General features: G+C 54.5%; 1 protein-coding gene across 1 annotated transcript in view; it reads right to left on the bottom strand.

The window, feature by feature from the left end:
* Positions 1–14,968, bottom strand: part of GRIK4 (glutamate ionotropic receptor kainate type subunit 4) — a 417,047-nt gene that overhangs the window by 374,451 nt on the left and 27,628 nt on the right. Inside the window, exon 2 of the mRNA XM_026505548.4 lies at positions 3,732–3,848. The gene's annotated coding sequence lies outside the window, so the exon portion shown is untranslated. The remainder of the gene's footprint in view (positions 1–3,731; positions 3,849–14,968) is intronic.

Here is a 14,968-nt window from a genome sequence, read left to right as displayed (position 1 = left end):
GTCAGCCTTGGGCTCAGGTCATGATCCTGGAGTCCCAGGATGGAGTCCCGCACCCGGTTCCCTGCTTCTCCCTCTGCCTCTCACCCCGTTCGTGCTCTCTCATTCTCTCTGTCTCTCTCTCAAATAAATAAACAAAATCTTAAAAAAATTTATATTAAAAAAATAAAAGTCAGATGTGGGTTTGATTCTCAGCTCTTCCATCTGGGAAGGTCATTTCTCTGAATCACAGCTTCCATATTAAACCGGATAACAATATTATTTTAAGACTCTTGGGGCTAAATGAATTAACGTGTTTAAAGGATTTATTAGCACAATGCCCAATACAGTCTGTTCTCACTGTTACTTATATTTCCTAGGTATCCAGCATATCAGGAATGTTCCAATCGCTTACCCATGCATGAAACAAAGAACATGACGTGGCTCTAAGTCTCTTCAGCACCCCTGGCCCTTCTCCCCTAGCTAGGCTTTACTTTGCTGGTAGCCCTTTTCATGTGGGTCCCCCAAAACTGGTGACTAATTCACACTCCTAACACCACATGTATGCAGTTTAGTAGACAAGAGTCAAGTCCTGATACGTGACCAGGTAAGAAGTCAGGAAAGCAACACCCAGGAGGCTGAGGGTCTCTGGGCCATCCTGGGGCTGGGGGAGGGGAGACGGAGCTGCGGGGATGGTCTTGCTCTTCTGGAAGACAGAGCGTCCCATGTAAAGAGGCCTCACCCACATCTCCTTGTCTTTGCGGTTTCCTGTCCCCTGGAGAATAATACATGTGCTGTCCCTCCTTGTGGTCCGGGAGATCCTTTCTCTACACAAGACCCTCTCGCTTTTGTCTTTGCTGGGGCAGGGGAGGCCCAGAACGGGCTGCCCCCTTTCAGGGTGGCTCTCCAGCGGCAGAAGGAGGTAACGGAACAGGGGCGGCACAGGCTTCCTCTGAGGCGGGAGGAGGGCGGGAGGCCTCGCTGGTGGGCTGGTGGGTGGGCAGGAAGGCCAACGTGAGAGGGAAAGAAGAGAAGGCTTGAAGCCCGGCAGGCGCGGGCCGGGTGCAGATCTAGAAAACAAAGCGGGAAGCCTCCATCAAAACCATCTGAACTTCAAAGTCCGCCAGGCTGAGGACCAGCCTGCTCCCCACGGCCTCCACGCCCCAGGTCTGCTCCAGTCCCTGCTCCAAAGCGGCTGTGCCGCCGCGGGGAGCCCTGCGCTCTGCCCACCCTCACCCTGAGACCACACACGGGGGCTGGACCACATGCTCCCTCCGCGGCTGTTTTGCAATTTTAATTTCTCACCTTCCTAAACAGCCAAGATTTATGGCCTACTTGACAGAAATATTTAATTTTCCAAATGCCTATTATTCAAAGGCTGTGGAAATCTTCAGCCTTAACATTTCTGCATTAATATCCATCTAGTGCTGAGACCAAATAAAGATCTTCCCAGAGGCGTGGAAGAGGGGGAGGAGGAGGAGGAAGTCCTGGACAGAAAGGAATGGTCCCTAGAAAACCTTCCTAGCAAAGCTCAGACCATCGCCACCACTCTCCCACCAAATCAAAGGATTAGGCTTCTTTGTCATTGTGATTAACATCCCTGAGCTCATTACGTGCCGAATGTGTACTAAGCAATTGTAACAGCTATCTTGTCATTTAATTCACAACTCTATGAGGCAGCCACTATAATCATCCCATTTCTGAGGCAAGGAAAATGAGGCACAGGGTAATCGAAAATCACCCAACTAGTAAATGGAAGGGCTGAAATGAGTGCCCCAATTTTACCAAGTCTTACCCCACTATCATACTGTCTCTTTTGGATGGAAATACTCTCTCGCTTTCTGAGGATACAACTACGATACATTCAATTTCATGCCCTATTTCATGAAGTAGATTCATTGATAAATTCAGTGTGGGGGCAGCTGGGTGGCTCAGTCGGTTAAGCGTCAGCCCTTGGCTCAGGTCGTGACCCCAGGGTCCTGGGATGGAGCCCCTTGTGAGGCCCCCTGCTCAGTGGGGGGGGAGGGTCTGCTTTTCCCTCTGCCCCTCCCCCTCCCCACTCTCCTGTACCTGTGCCCACACGCTCTCTCTCTCAAATAAATAAATAAAATATTTTTTAAAAAACCTTCAGTGTGCGCATATGTGAGGTCCCTGCCATACACGGAGCACTGCTCTGGGAAGAGCATAACCAGTGTGACGTGAGGTCCCTTGTCTACCACGAGCTGAAAATCTATCTGGAACACTGGTCATATATGATCCTTGCACAATCTGTACAAATATCGAACCTGAAACTAATATGTTATATGTCAAGGATATCTCAATAAATAAATGAAATTAAAAACGGCATATACGCAAACAACGCAGCATCAACGCAAAGCAGTATGATACCACCACTACCCAAGGGACATAACTCCACTGAAATAAAAGAAGAAACGACAGGGGCACCTGGATGGTGCAGTCTGTTGAGCATCTGACTCTTGGTTTCAGCTCGGGTCATGATCTCAGGGTCATGAGATCGAGCCCCACATCGGGCTCTGCGCAGGGCATGGAGCCTAGGATTCTCTCTCTCCCTCTGCCCCTCCCCCCTCAACCCCCCTCCCCAAGCTGTCTTGTTCTATCTTTTAAAAAAAACAAACCTCAAAATAAACAAGAGAGACCCTCCCAGACTCCCTCCTACGCCTATTGCTAATAGAGTTTATTTACACTAAATGCGAAACAGAAGGGAGGCAGGCAGGCTGGCAAAAGCAGCAAGAAGCAACTGATAAAGCAGGAGAGAGATAAAAATCATAAAATGGATAAAGAACCCAAGAAGTGAGCAGTTCAGGGCCACTTGGTATGGGACACAGAATATCTGGGTAGTAGTTGATGTTTCTAATAACGACCCTGAGTAATGAGAATGATGATCAAATTGTGCTCTGTGTACACTGCTTAAGACAGACGCATATTAGTGATCCTTTTCTTAGGTCCATTTGGATGGAAATATTGAAAGTGGCCAAGATACATATTTTTTTAATTTTGGTGCTTAAAGAAGTAAGTTACATCCTGTACCTCATTCTGTCCTTTGGCACCACAGCCAGTCAGGACTGGAAGCTCCTGGTGGACAGAAAGATTCTGTCTGGCCCTCTCGGCTCAGGGTGCAGCACTGGTAAGCACCCAACAAAAGACGACAGACCTTCCCAGGGGTGCTGGTGCCCACGTGCCTCATGCATGAGCAGCTGAGAAGGCAGAGGGAGCTAGGGAGCCTGGGCCCCTCCAAAACCAGTCCTGGGTTGCCCAGGACCTCACTTTCCCAGCTCCCAGGAGGCCAAGCTTAGAGTAGAATTGTCACAAAGGGGGTCTTTGCTATATCCCACGGGGGTCATCACCCCCAGACTTCTCTGGAAGGAGTCCAAACCTAAGTTGTCAGCAGATAAGAGAGGACGTGTCTCTAGCTCCCTGTGCCTGCTCCTAAAAGACTCGAGTCAACTGCTACCTGGGAAGGTGACAGCCACAAAGCCAAACAACCCAGCAGAAAGGTGAGGGTCCATCAACATCACCGTAGGGAGGCTCCATCAAGGATCTCAGAAGTCTTTGTAAAACCAACAACTCACAGGTGATGAGTCAGGGCAAGAAAAAAAGACACAAGAGAGGGACCAACGTACGGAACCCATACTGTGTCTGGAAGGTGACAACTTCCGCCCGCTTTCCTTCCGTGTGAACAGGAACGGTCCCCTGAAGCCATCTCCCCCCCCCCCCCATCAACTACATACACGTACCTGCCACGTGCAGAGCTTCTACTCCCTTGTTAATTTTCCATCATTCCTGTCGTGTGCGGATACCTCCACGTCAGCGTGATGGAACCAGAAATGTCCACAGGGTTTGTCACTTACCTCCTATGGGGGAAAGGAAGGGACATTCATAGAGCCCTTGTTATCATACAGAGACTTCGTAGAGGCTCGTCTCATTTACAGCCCTTGAAGGTAGATAATGATTTCCATTTCACATTCAAGAAAACAGAGGCTCAGAGAGGTTAAGCAACTTGCTCAGAGTTGCACAGCAAGGAAGCCTCAAAGCAGGGGTTCTGTTTCGGAGCCATCTGACCCTGAATCGCAAGTACCATCAACAATGCCTTCTTGGCAAAAGAGCAGAGCGAAGCCCCTGGGGTCATACATCTAGAGACAAGGAAGACCCCTCTCACTTCATATAAGAAGCTTCCTCCTTTCTGGCCTAAGCTTGTCTGGCATTTCAGGGGCTGACTTTCATGATAAATGGGCTCAGGGCACACACGAGATGTAATATGTCTTGATTTAGTGAAGCGCTTGATAGGTCGTCTGATGAAATTTTACTTGCAAAATTAATTCAGATTGTCTTGGCTGGGTGCTCCCGTCACCCAGACGGCAGAGAGGCTGGGAAGCTGTAAACAAGTGGTGGAGAGAAGAGGCTGGGACGGCGGGGGTGCAGCACCAGAGGCAGGCGACTCCAGCAGCAGGACATACTGCTCTTTCCCCTGACGCAAGGACAGGAGCCTGCGGCAAGGAGCCTGCAGGCAGAGGCAGGAGGCGGACGCTGAACATGACAGTCTCTGGCCAGGGAAGAGGGTTCTTCCTTGGTGGGAAGGGCAGAGGGCAAGACAGGAGCAAAATGAGCCCCAGGGGCTCCTGCAGTCCCAGATTCTATGCTGCTGTGACACAGGGCCCAGAAACTCACTGATGGAGCCACAGGAGAGAACAGTCAGCCTGGGATGTTGCCCTGGGGCAGCTCCAAGAAGCAGCTGCCTGCCTGCGAATCAGGGTGACTTAAGCCTATCAGGCCAACGTGGCAGGGGGAGTTAGAGGTGGGTGCCTTCCAGGGGCAGGGGGCAGCCCCGATGGACGGGTCAGCTCAAGGCGGGGTGTCGGCTCACCCCAGGAAGGGGAGGCTGGAGGCCCAGGAGGGAAGGGTGGCGCAGGGGAGGGAGAGTGACTAATGAGAAGGAACCCGAGGCCTGGTGCGCAGAGTTGAGCTAAACTGACACGGGGGCAGGAACGTGACTGCCACTCACAATTAAGGAAGGAGCCCAGAAAAGATGAATTACTGCAGTTATGAACTTTTGGAGCGCAGTAAAAAAAAAAAAAAAAAAAAAAAAAGTGTCCTCCTGTCCTCTTGGGGGTATACACAGCAGGTGAGAGGAGGGAGGTGCCATTTTTTTTGTCTAAAGCAAAGGGTGGGTGGTAAGCCCGCTCCAAAGACAGACGTCACCCAGGATGTTGAGGAAGTAAGCAGGAACACGTAGGGGCAAAAGGAAACCAAGCAGATCCAAAAGAAAGCAGGCGCCCGAGAAACCTTGACCCCCCCACCCCCCACCTCTCAGTGAAGTGGGCCCCAGGTAAGTGGAATTGATGGGGTGGAGGGTGGAGGGGTAGCTGCTGACTCCGGCCTCCTGGACTGGAGGGGCTCTGCATGATCCTTGCAAAATGACTTGAGCTGACTTGCATTTTAAAAGCTTCACTCTGGTGGTGGGCAGTGGGGAGGGACAGGGTGGGGGGAGAGAACGAAGCAGGGAGGTGGAGAGAGGGCAGCAGTTGGGACTAGGGTGGTGGTAGCTAGGGCGGGGGCTAGACTGGGGGTAGAGTCTGGGAGCAAAGGGGAACTGAATATGGGTATGAGGTGAAGCAAGGGAATCACGAACGAATGAATGCCCCACCCTGACGGCATTCCGTGGACCCAGGGGCAGGGACCTTTTCCTCACCCAGGCTTACCCCCACCCCTGCCTATCCCCTCTTCGGTGTAACCTTGACCTGTAACCCGCCCCTTCCAACTCTCGGATCCCTGCCTTTGATCCAAGTTAAACAGCCCTCTGCACACTGGCCTGGAAACCTAACCACCACCCGAAAACGTATTTCTCTAAGAACTGGTTTCAATTGGCCAACAGCCAATTTGTAAATAAACCACTAGAAACACGACCTGTATGTAAGTAGGAAGTGCCCGTATAAACGCTGTCATTGCCCAAATCGTAAAATCCAAGGCAAAGCAATTTCTGTTGCCCCTGAGACTAACGGCCTCAGCCTGGCCATGATTCTCGGCGGGCAGGGGCATCCATAACAGCGACGGTGGGAACAGGCTCCAAGGCCTCTCATGATGACAGAGTGGTTGGGGACACACGTAAAAGGAACTTGGTGCCACTCACAGCTCTTCCGGGAGGCGGAAGAACTGCAGGTGGAGGGCAAAGCCCTCGGCCCCTCCTCCCACCTCTGCATCAAGACACTGGAAGCTTCTCAATGCCAGCTGCCAAATCCACCACCCAGGAGTGGGCAGAGCGGGAAGGGCAGGTGGGCCGCGAGAGAGGAGGACACCCGCGGTATGCATCTGGCCGCAGCCTCAGCCCCACCGTGAACCCCACAGAGGGAAGATGAGAACGTCTGGGAGCGCTGGCGAGGCTAGTCGAGGACATAGCAGACCCGGCAGAAAGCTTTCTTAGCAACCTCAGTGCAAACCAGACTTGGGGAAACAAAAGCTGGACCTGTGGCTGCTGATGTCAGCTCCGGAGAAGCTTCTCCACTTCTCATCTGGCCCCGCGGCCTCCCTGTGGCTTCCGGATCACCACTCAGTAAGGAGAGCTCCCAGACCTGATGAACACACAGGAGGCCACTAGGCGGGCTCTGCCTGCGGAATCCAGCCTGCGGAAAACACAGGAGCACCGCGCTTTCTGGGGCTTCAGGGACCCATCTACAGGAGCTAGGCACGACGCCGTGGGAAAGACGGGTAGATAACACGGCAACACCGCACTTTGACCCAAGCGTGCCTGCCCATGAGGATGTGTGGGCAGCAGTCTGTGGTCTCCCAGGCAGCAGGAGCAACCGCCCCACCCCGTGGGCTTTGGGGGGCCCACCCTCCCAGCAATGTGGCTGCAGTCTCCCCTCCCTACCACCGGCACTGCACCCTCAAGCTGAGCGCATCCCTCATTTGCAAGGAGATGAAAAGATGCACAGGGGCTCTCCAACCAAGCCCCTCACAGGAGACTGGAAAGGAAGAGGGACCCAGAGCTCCCCCTAGACTTGCTGCCGCACACCCTCTGGGGGAGTGGGAAGAGAAACTTGGAGAATAAGAAAACCCGGGGGGGGGGGCAGAAGGCCTTGCAGGGGTCGCAAGGCTGAGAGATACTGCGCTCCCACACGGAGACCTGACCATTCACCCTGATACAAAAAGAGAGGGCAGAACATGCCGTGAGACATGCAAAGGCTTTCATGGCCAACGAATAATGAATTGTCCCCTGCCCCCGACTCTCCAGGGCTGTTTCAGAGCACAGACTGTGCCTGCCAGTGAAATCCTGGGCTCAAAACACTCATGCAACCCTCAGATATTTTTGCTGGCCCCCTCTGGGCCTGACGCTAGTTTGTCAGACATTCATCCTCCTTCCTTTCACCCATGGAGCCTTGTGGGTGTCAGTACCCTGGGGCAGTTACCGGGGGCTGGGGGGTGACGCCTACAACACTGACCTAAATGTTAGCATCACCGCATCCAGCCCGGATCATCAGCACCTCCCTCCAAAGTGGATTCTTGGGGTTACAGCCTCACCTTGACCCTGGGGCCTGGACCATCCTGAGTCTTCCCTGCCTAGGCCCCTCCCCCACTCTGCAGGTGTACCCGGTGCAGGGGGGCGGTGAGACACCTCGGGGCACAGGTGTGGCTACTCAGCTCCTTAGGATTCAGCAATGCCAGTCCTCACTCCCGGCCTGGGCCTGTACTCTTGACCCCTTTTAACTTCTCCCCGCCTCTCCAGGCCCAGAGCGTTCTCTCACTCACAGCTGCGGGCCCTGAAAGCCAAGTGCTGTTTTCTGGTTCCAAATATAACCGCTGAGTTCAGCTCATAACTTCTTTTTCCTACAGTTTCTTGGAAAATTAACCAGTCTCTCATTTCTCCAGACCTCGGTCCAGTTCCCTCCGTATCTGACACTTGATCCTCTGACCCTACTCACTGTTTCCCGCCTCCTCCCTTCCCTTCTTGACTGGGGCCAGCCCCTCCACCTCTCCTCTAAAAACCTTTTCACCTAGTCCTGGGGGGCCTCCAAATGAACCGTTCCAGCCTCCGGGACTGCCTGGAAGCAAGCCACACGGTCGGCCCCAGCTTCTCCTCCTCCCCCGTGCTTTCCACAGCATCACCTCACCTGGGTCTCCCCGGAAGGCTCCCCCACTCACCCCTTAAATGCTGACTTTCAGGGTTTGGTCACTGACCCTCCTCGTCCTCACCCTACACTCGCCCATGGCCACCTGTCTAAACCCTCACCACTGCCTGTTAGCTGATGACCCCGAACCTGCATTTCCTGTGTCTTCTATCTAGACAGCTTGGGGATATGCTAATTGTAGCTCATTAGAATCTGTCCCTTGCAAATTAACCTCTAATCCTTCGCACCTTCCTCCTTACCTTTTCTCACCCGGCAAAATCCCACAGCCACCTGCACCCAACTAAATCTTCTCCATGCCTGCACCCCAGCACCTGAACGTGTCCAGACAGCCCCCCACAGCTGGCTGACTACTTGCCCTTTGGTTTATAACCACAAGCTTTCAACAGGCACTCATCATTGCCCTGTGATCCCCTTCCAACAGATCCCTGGTAAAGAGACCCCAACTCCCTGACTGGCATTTTACACCTTTGCCTGTCCCTTGTAGCTCATGGCCTTGCCCCGAAGGCCACGGGGACAGCAAGTACACAGGAACCCCCTAAACTTCCCCGGACTTGCCTCTGTCTGTTGTCACATTCTGTCATCTGCCCGACTATTCTTCCATCAGACGCCAAACCATTTGTTTTCCAACCCCTCCCTCTCTCAAGGCCTTCATTCTGGAAGGGGCCCTCTTATCAGTTTGGTCCCTATTATCAGTTTGGTCCCTGTACCCCACGTCATTCCCATCACCGTACGCGAGTGCTCCGCCATCTCTGGTCTTTAGAAATAAAATGCGTTCCCTGGAATCTCCGTTCCCCCCCAGCCACGGCTCCTGGCCCTGCATCTGCTCACGGCGACCCTCAAAGACCTTCTCGTGCTCGTTCCCCCAGCCCCCTCCTCCCGTTCACTCTTCGGTCGCTAGGGTCGGGCTTCTGACCAGGGCCCCCTTGGGCCCCCATGTTGCCAAACCCTGCAGACGCTTCTGCACTCATCACCTGTGTGACCCCTCAGCACATGGACGCGGCTGTCCGCTCTCTCCTCTCCCCCCTTTCGGGGCCCTTTCCTCCCTGCCCTGTGGGGCACCACACTGCCCAGGGGTCCTCGCTCTCTGGCCACAATTTCTCCATCTCCGTGCTGGTCTCTGCACTTTGGCCTGGCTCTCATACCCCAGGGCTCTGTCCTCACCCCTCTTCTTCTCCTCAATATTTCTATTTTCTCTCCACATCACTGTCTTTCCTCCTCATCACTGGCGACTCCCCAGCCTGGACCTCTAGCCTGGGCAACAGACCCCTAGCCAACCGCTGACTTGATATCTCTATACTTAGTTGTGTCACCAGCATCTCAATTGTAACCTGCTCAAAAGAGAACCCCCAGCCCCTCGCACCCAAGCCACACCTTCCTCAAACCCTGCTCCCCTCCAGTGTCACTCAGCAGCCCCGTCCACACCACCCAGTGCCCCCAGATTCTTCCAGGCCACCAGCAGCAGTCTCACTGATTCCACGCCAGCTCGTACTGTGACTCCTCGGCCCGCTCTGCTATGACCAACCCTCGTGTTTCAGCCACTTCTCCCACCTCCTCAGTGGTCTCCGGCTCCCACTCTGGCCCCTCCACAGCCCCCTGTCCCCACAGCTGCCACAGTGATGTTTTTAAAATAGGAATCGATCCTGTCACCCCTCAGCTCAAAATCCTTTAGCGGCTTTCATTGCACTGAGAACCAAACCCATGCAAGTGACAGAAAACCCAACCCAAACGGGCTTCAATGAGAGAAGCTAAGTTATGGATAGGAAATGGCCAAAGCTGCGGCGGAGCTCGGATCTTCATGCCTCCCTCTCCAGGGTGCCTTTTCCAAATGGCACGACGGGCCAGCAGCAGCAGCCCGGGCAGCTGGGGGTCAGGGGCGTCCTCAGGCCCGAGGGGCTCTATCTGCTCAGAGATCTCTCCTGTGTGCCCTCCATTCAGAGACTCCGCCTCTCGTGCCCCCGCTCTGCACCCCAGCTCCCCCGGCTGCCCCCACGCTGCCTCTCCTCAGCCTCCTCAGGCTCTTTCTTGTCCCTTCTGGGAGCTGAGCGGCCCTTGGGGTATGTCCCCCTTTTCAGAATCAGACTGCACCTCCCCTTCCTCTCTCCTTCTCTGCGTCCTTTTGAAGGAAAGAGCCCTTTCAACACGTGCCACAGCAGTTCCCCGTGAAGGGTTCACTCTCTCTTCGCTACACTTTGTGTCTGTTCACAACTGCCATCTAACGGGACCCGATGGGGGCATGTGTCTTCTGTGAGAACTAGCCAAGAAACAGCATCCTTCGGAACCCGCGGGGCCCACGGCTGCCTGCGATGGTGAAGCGGGGAAGAGGGAAGACCTGGCCACAGACCAGACCACGGACCAGACCACACGCGGTGCCCGGGCCTGCCTCAGCAATGCCTAACCGGCATTGTGTGGGCACGGGTTCACCGGCCCCTGAGCAGAGGCTCTCTCCTAGGCAAGAGCGACCTTTCTCCCCTGCAACCCTGCCACCTCTTCTCAGTGACTTTTGATGAATCGCAGCCTCTCGGGGCTCCGGTTCCTGACTGTAAAATGAAGGGGCTGGGAGAGTGACCTTGGGGCCCGTTCCGGCTCTAACATGCAATGCTTCTCCGGCCGAGAATGTTACTTTGGAGCTGTGCTCCCACACCAAACGTCTGGCCCCAAAGAGGAAGTCTGTGGACAACATAAGGGGTCTTGGTGCTGGGGCAGGTGGCCCAGGGACGTGCCTTTGCTCTCAGGTGTTTGTTGTAGAGACCCTCCTCTCTCCACCTGCTGACCCTCCACGCTGCCCGCAGAGGCTCTTTCCAAAACACCAACAGGATGGTATTCTTTCTCTCAGACCCCACTGCCTAGAAGAGAATGTCTAAACCCCTCAGCAAGGCAATCAGGAACCAAGCCGCCTCCAGCCGCTTTGCCTACCTGCCTCCCGCAAGCCTGATGTCCAGCCCAGCAAGTCCCTGGGCCCTTCTCTGACCCCACCCCCACCCCAGTTCCACACGGCCATGCCTTTGCTCAGATGCTCCCTCTGCCTGGAATCCCTCCCTGGCCTCTGTGTCCTGTGCCCCCACCCTGTGCAATTCTACTTGAGAACCAAGGCTCTGTGGGGCACCTGGGTGGTTCAGTGGGTTAAGTGTCTGCCTTCGACTCGGGTGGTAATCCTGGGATTGAGCCCCACATCCGGCTCCCTGCTCAGTGGGAGGTCTGCTTCTCCCTCTCCCTCTGCCACTCCCCCTGCTTGTGCTCTAATAATTTTTTTTAATCTAAAAAAAAAACAGACTCAAGCCTCTGCATCAATGTCCTCTGTGCACCCTCGCCCACCCCTAGCACATAGTCAGAGGCCCATCACCCGGACATCCATGCCCTGGGTCTTCCACGCTCCTCCCATAGCCAGCACTTGTAACATGGCCTGATGGCCATTCTGATTCATCAGGGCGCTCCTGGGAGCTGGCAGGGCAGGGGGGGAGAGGGGGCAGGCCTGGGGAGTCCGGCAGTCTTGCGTTAGCAGCAGACTGGGTTGCCTCCTGGCACCAGGTGCCGGCTGATGACTCACGCAAAGACTTTTCAGCGGGATGCCTATGCACGTGTCCCCCTGGTGTCCTCCCCCCGCACGGGTATGCTCCCACAGGAAGGCTCAGGAGTCCTCCTGCCATAAGGCCAGGCAGCCTGCTCCCCCTGGCAGGCGCCCAGCAGCAGCGTGCTGCACACTCCCCTTGCACCCGGCACATTTATCCCGCTAATGAGAAGTTTCTTAAAGCTCTAACAAGGCTCTCTCCACCGAGCAGGTTCAGTAACAGATTCTTATAAAAAATAAATTCGGCACATTAGTGGACCCACAGGGAGGAGACTGAATTTACCAAATACTGGCAGTTGCTGTCTTTTAATTAAAAAATAATGATGAGCTCATGTAATTTCTGGTCTCTCCCTAAGACAGAGTTTCTGATTTTCCATGTAGAAAACCGGTGTGTTTTTGTTAGGACAAAAACCATCTCTGAGCGGCTGGAAACAGGAGGAAGTCTTCCCTGTTCGGTCTCACCAGCTCCAACCCCCACCCCAGTGCCTCCTCCCCACCCCTACTTATCTGGTTACTGCCTTGAAAGTGTGTGTGAGGCTTCAGGCCAGTGTGATCCCACTTCCCCACATTCGTGTCTGTCCCCCCAGCCATGCAGCCACCTGCTAAGGTCACCGTGTGCGAGGAGCTAGACATGCAGAGATGCCCGAGGCGAGGTCTCTGACCTCCGGGAGCCCCCGGTCTAGCTGCAGAAAGAGATGTCAAACAAACTAGCTCAGATGCTAAAGGCTACAGTGGAGGCATGCCCGGGGTGCCATGGGGGCAAGAGGAGATGAGTGTTTTAGGGGAGACTTCCAGGTGAGGCTCCATGGGGGAGACCACTGCTCCGGCTCCTGAGGAAGAGGAGGGCGAGGAGGAGAGGCAGGGAGAGAGAGGAGGGCACTCGGTAGATGGAACAGCCACACGAGGGCTGGAGGCACACCAGACGCCAGCATGCAGAGGGAAAGCTGCCAGAGCCCAGAAGGCAGGGTGCTGGGGAGGCTCCTGGGACTCTGCATTCAAGAGCCTGAAGCTGGACAGTCAGGTGATGCCAAAGCCCCTTGCCGCTTGGAAGCTGGGCTCGGTTTCAGAACCTGAGATCAGAGACTGAAGTTGTATCTCGTTCCTCTAGCAAGACTCTGAATCGACTTCTTGCGTTTCCATTTTATGTCCTGTCCATGGAGGCCCGAAGCCCACCACAAATTCCATCCTTAGTCCTAGGAGCCACATGGTGGGGAGGGGACTCTGGAAGGTGGGGTGGTGGGGTGGCGGGAAGGCATCTGACTCAGGAAGGGGACTGACGCGCTAAGGCACTCAAGGCCCCAGGCCCTCCCCACGCACCATCCGCGTGCATGCCAGAGACCCGGCCTTCGCCTTCTACGCACTCCGTGACAGGACTCCCATGGGACACGGTGTGCCCAGCCCCCTCCAGGTGCTAGACCGCTGTCCGGGCTGCAGCCCCCCTCCTCCGAGTGGATCTCTGGGAGAAGGGAATCGGGCTCTTGGAATGACAGGTACAGAAGCCAGCCACCCCGGCCTGGCAGGAAGTGGAAAGGCACAGTCCCTCAGGAAGTCCTTCGCCGTTCCGGAGGGTATCATTCCAAACCGGTCTGTTCTCACACGGCTCACCCTCTGTCCATCCCCTCGGTGTCCTGGGAACATACTCCTGATCACTTCTCTGGACCAGATCTAGCTTTAGCTCATCTTTCTCGAGGTGCAAACCTAAGAAGTCCACGAGCAAACAGGGGATGAATCACTGAAACTGAAATGGCTAAGCTCGGCTGTCAGGCATGGTTTTCAAGTGAGGGCTCCTGCCTGTCTCCTCCTCGGACTGGTTCCCAGGGAGGATGTGGCCCCAGGGGACCCCGTGGGAAACACAGAACTGCTGTGTCCCAGGGCCAACACCTGGACCAACCCACGAAGACCAAGGGCTCTGGGTCACTGGCCATAGGGGCACCTTGGGGAGAAGCCGAGGGTATGCAAGTCACACTGTGGGACATCTGACCACGACATGGGGTCCACAGGTGAAGTGTGAAGCAGCCGGCCCCGAGCCACACCCCTGGCTGAGGAGGAAGGAGCGAGTTCCATCCCTCACTCATCCCACAGCGTCAACCGTGTGAACTTCTCATGACGGAGTGCAGCTCGGTGGTTCTCAATAACTCTTGCTCTGTCTTCATAAAGCCTGAGTTAGAGAACCTCTAGGTGTTGTTATCTAAAGATTCCTGGAAACGGTGGTCCCTATCTGACAATTATAATCAAGATTTCTGGAGTCCCGAGTAGTTAAAACCCAGTAAACAGCTTCAACTCCTCCCTTTCAAAATTCATTGCCGTTGCTGCTTCACGTAAGACAGAGGGAATTTAAGAGCAAGGGCCCCGGAGTCAACTGCATCTATTACAGGGTCGCCATTTACTGGCTGTGTGACCTTTGCTGAGTTACTTAACCTCTCAGAATCTGCTTTCCTCACATATAGAGAAGGCTTAATGATAATAGTGTCTTCAAGCCCTTAGAACGGTGCTTACTACTCCACAGTAGGATGATGGATGGCTCCCACCCCCTACGTTTGCCTGCCTGTATTTTTAAGCTGTCTTCAGTGAGCATATATCATTTTATAATTAGAAAAAAAGTCTCTTAGGAAAATAACCTTTAATTAAACTAACTTAATATAGTTTCAGCCAAAAGAACATTCTAGAGACTGGAGATAAGCTGGTTTTGAGGGAGCCGGGCTGCATGTCTGGGACGCCTCTGTAACATACAAAAGTGTTCTCAGTCCTTTTAGCAACAATGGGAGGTTTTCTCATCTCAGGGCTGAGGGATTAGAGCCCCGAGGTGAGCCCAGCTGCTGGCCACCCGGCCATGCCCGGCCCGGACCGCCTCTAGCTCAGAGATGACTCCCCCCACACAACCACCAGAGAGGGTGATGCCCTGGTCTCATGACTGGACCACTGCAGCCAAGTTCTGACCCCGCTGCTGACCAGCCACGTGGCCTTGGGAACTGTGCAAGCTCTCTGCCTCAGTTTCCACACACACAAAGGAGAGAATACAGGCACTCTCAGCATAGGGTTGCAATGGCAACCAAATGAGACACCTCAGATGCCATGTCTGACCCCATCCTGGGAACTTGTGCTCAACAAGCCTTGGGTCCTCTTCCCTCCTAGTTCTTCCTGCTCTCCTCTTTCCACGTCCTTGGTGACATGGGCCAAACATGGTTTCCCTGATGACATGGCAGGTGACTATCCCCAATCCTCCAGGTCTAGCACTGACCTCAATCCCCTACTTTTGGCCCAGAGTTCTGATGACCCACGAGATGTC

Source organism: Ursus arctos, unplaced genomic scaffold, assembly GCF_023065955.2.
Source record: "Ursus arctos isolate Adak ecotype North America unplaced genomic scaffold, UrsArc2.0 scaffold_22, whole genome shotgun sequence".
NCBI classification, from domain to species: Eukaryota; Metazoa; Chordata; class Mammalia; order Carnivora; family Ursidae; genus Ursus; species Ursus arctos.
The sequence above is the reverse complement of the archived record's forward strand: the minus strand, read 5'-3'. Positions and strand labels throughout refer to the sequence as shown.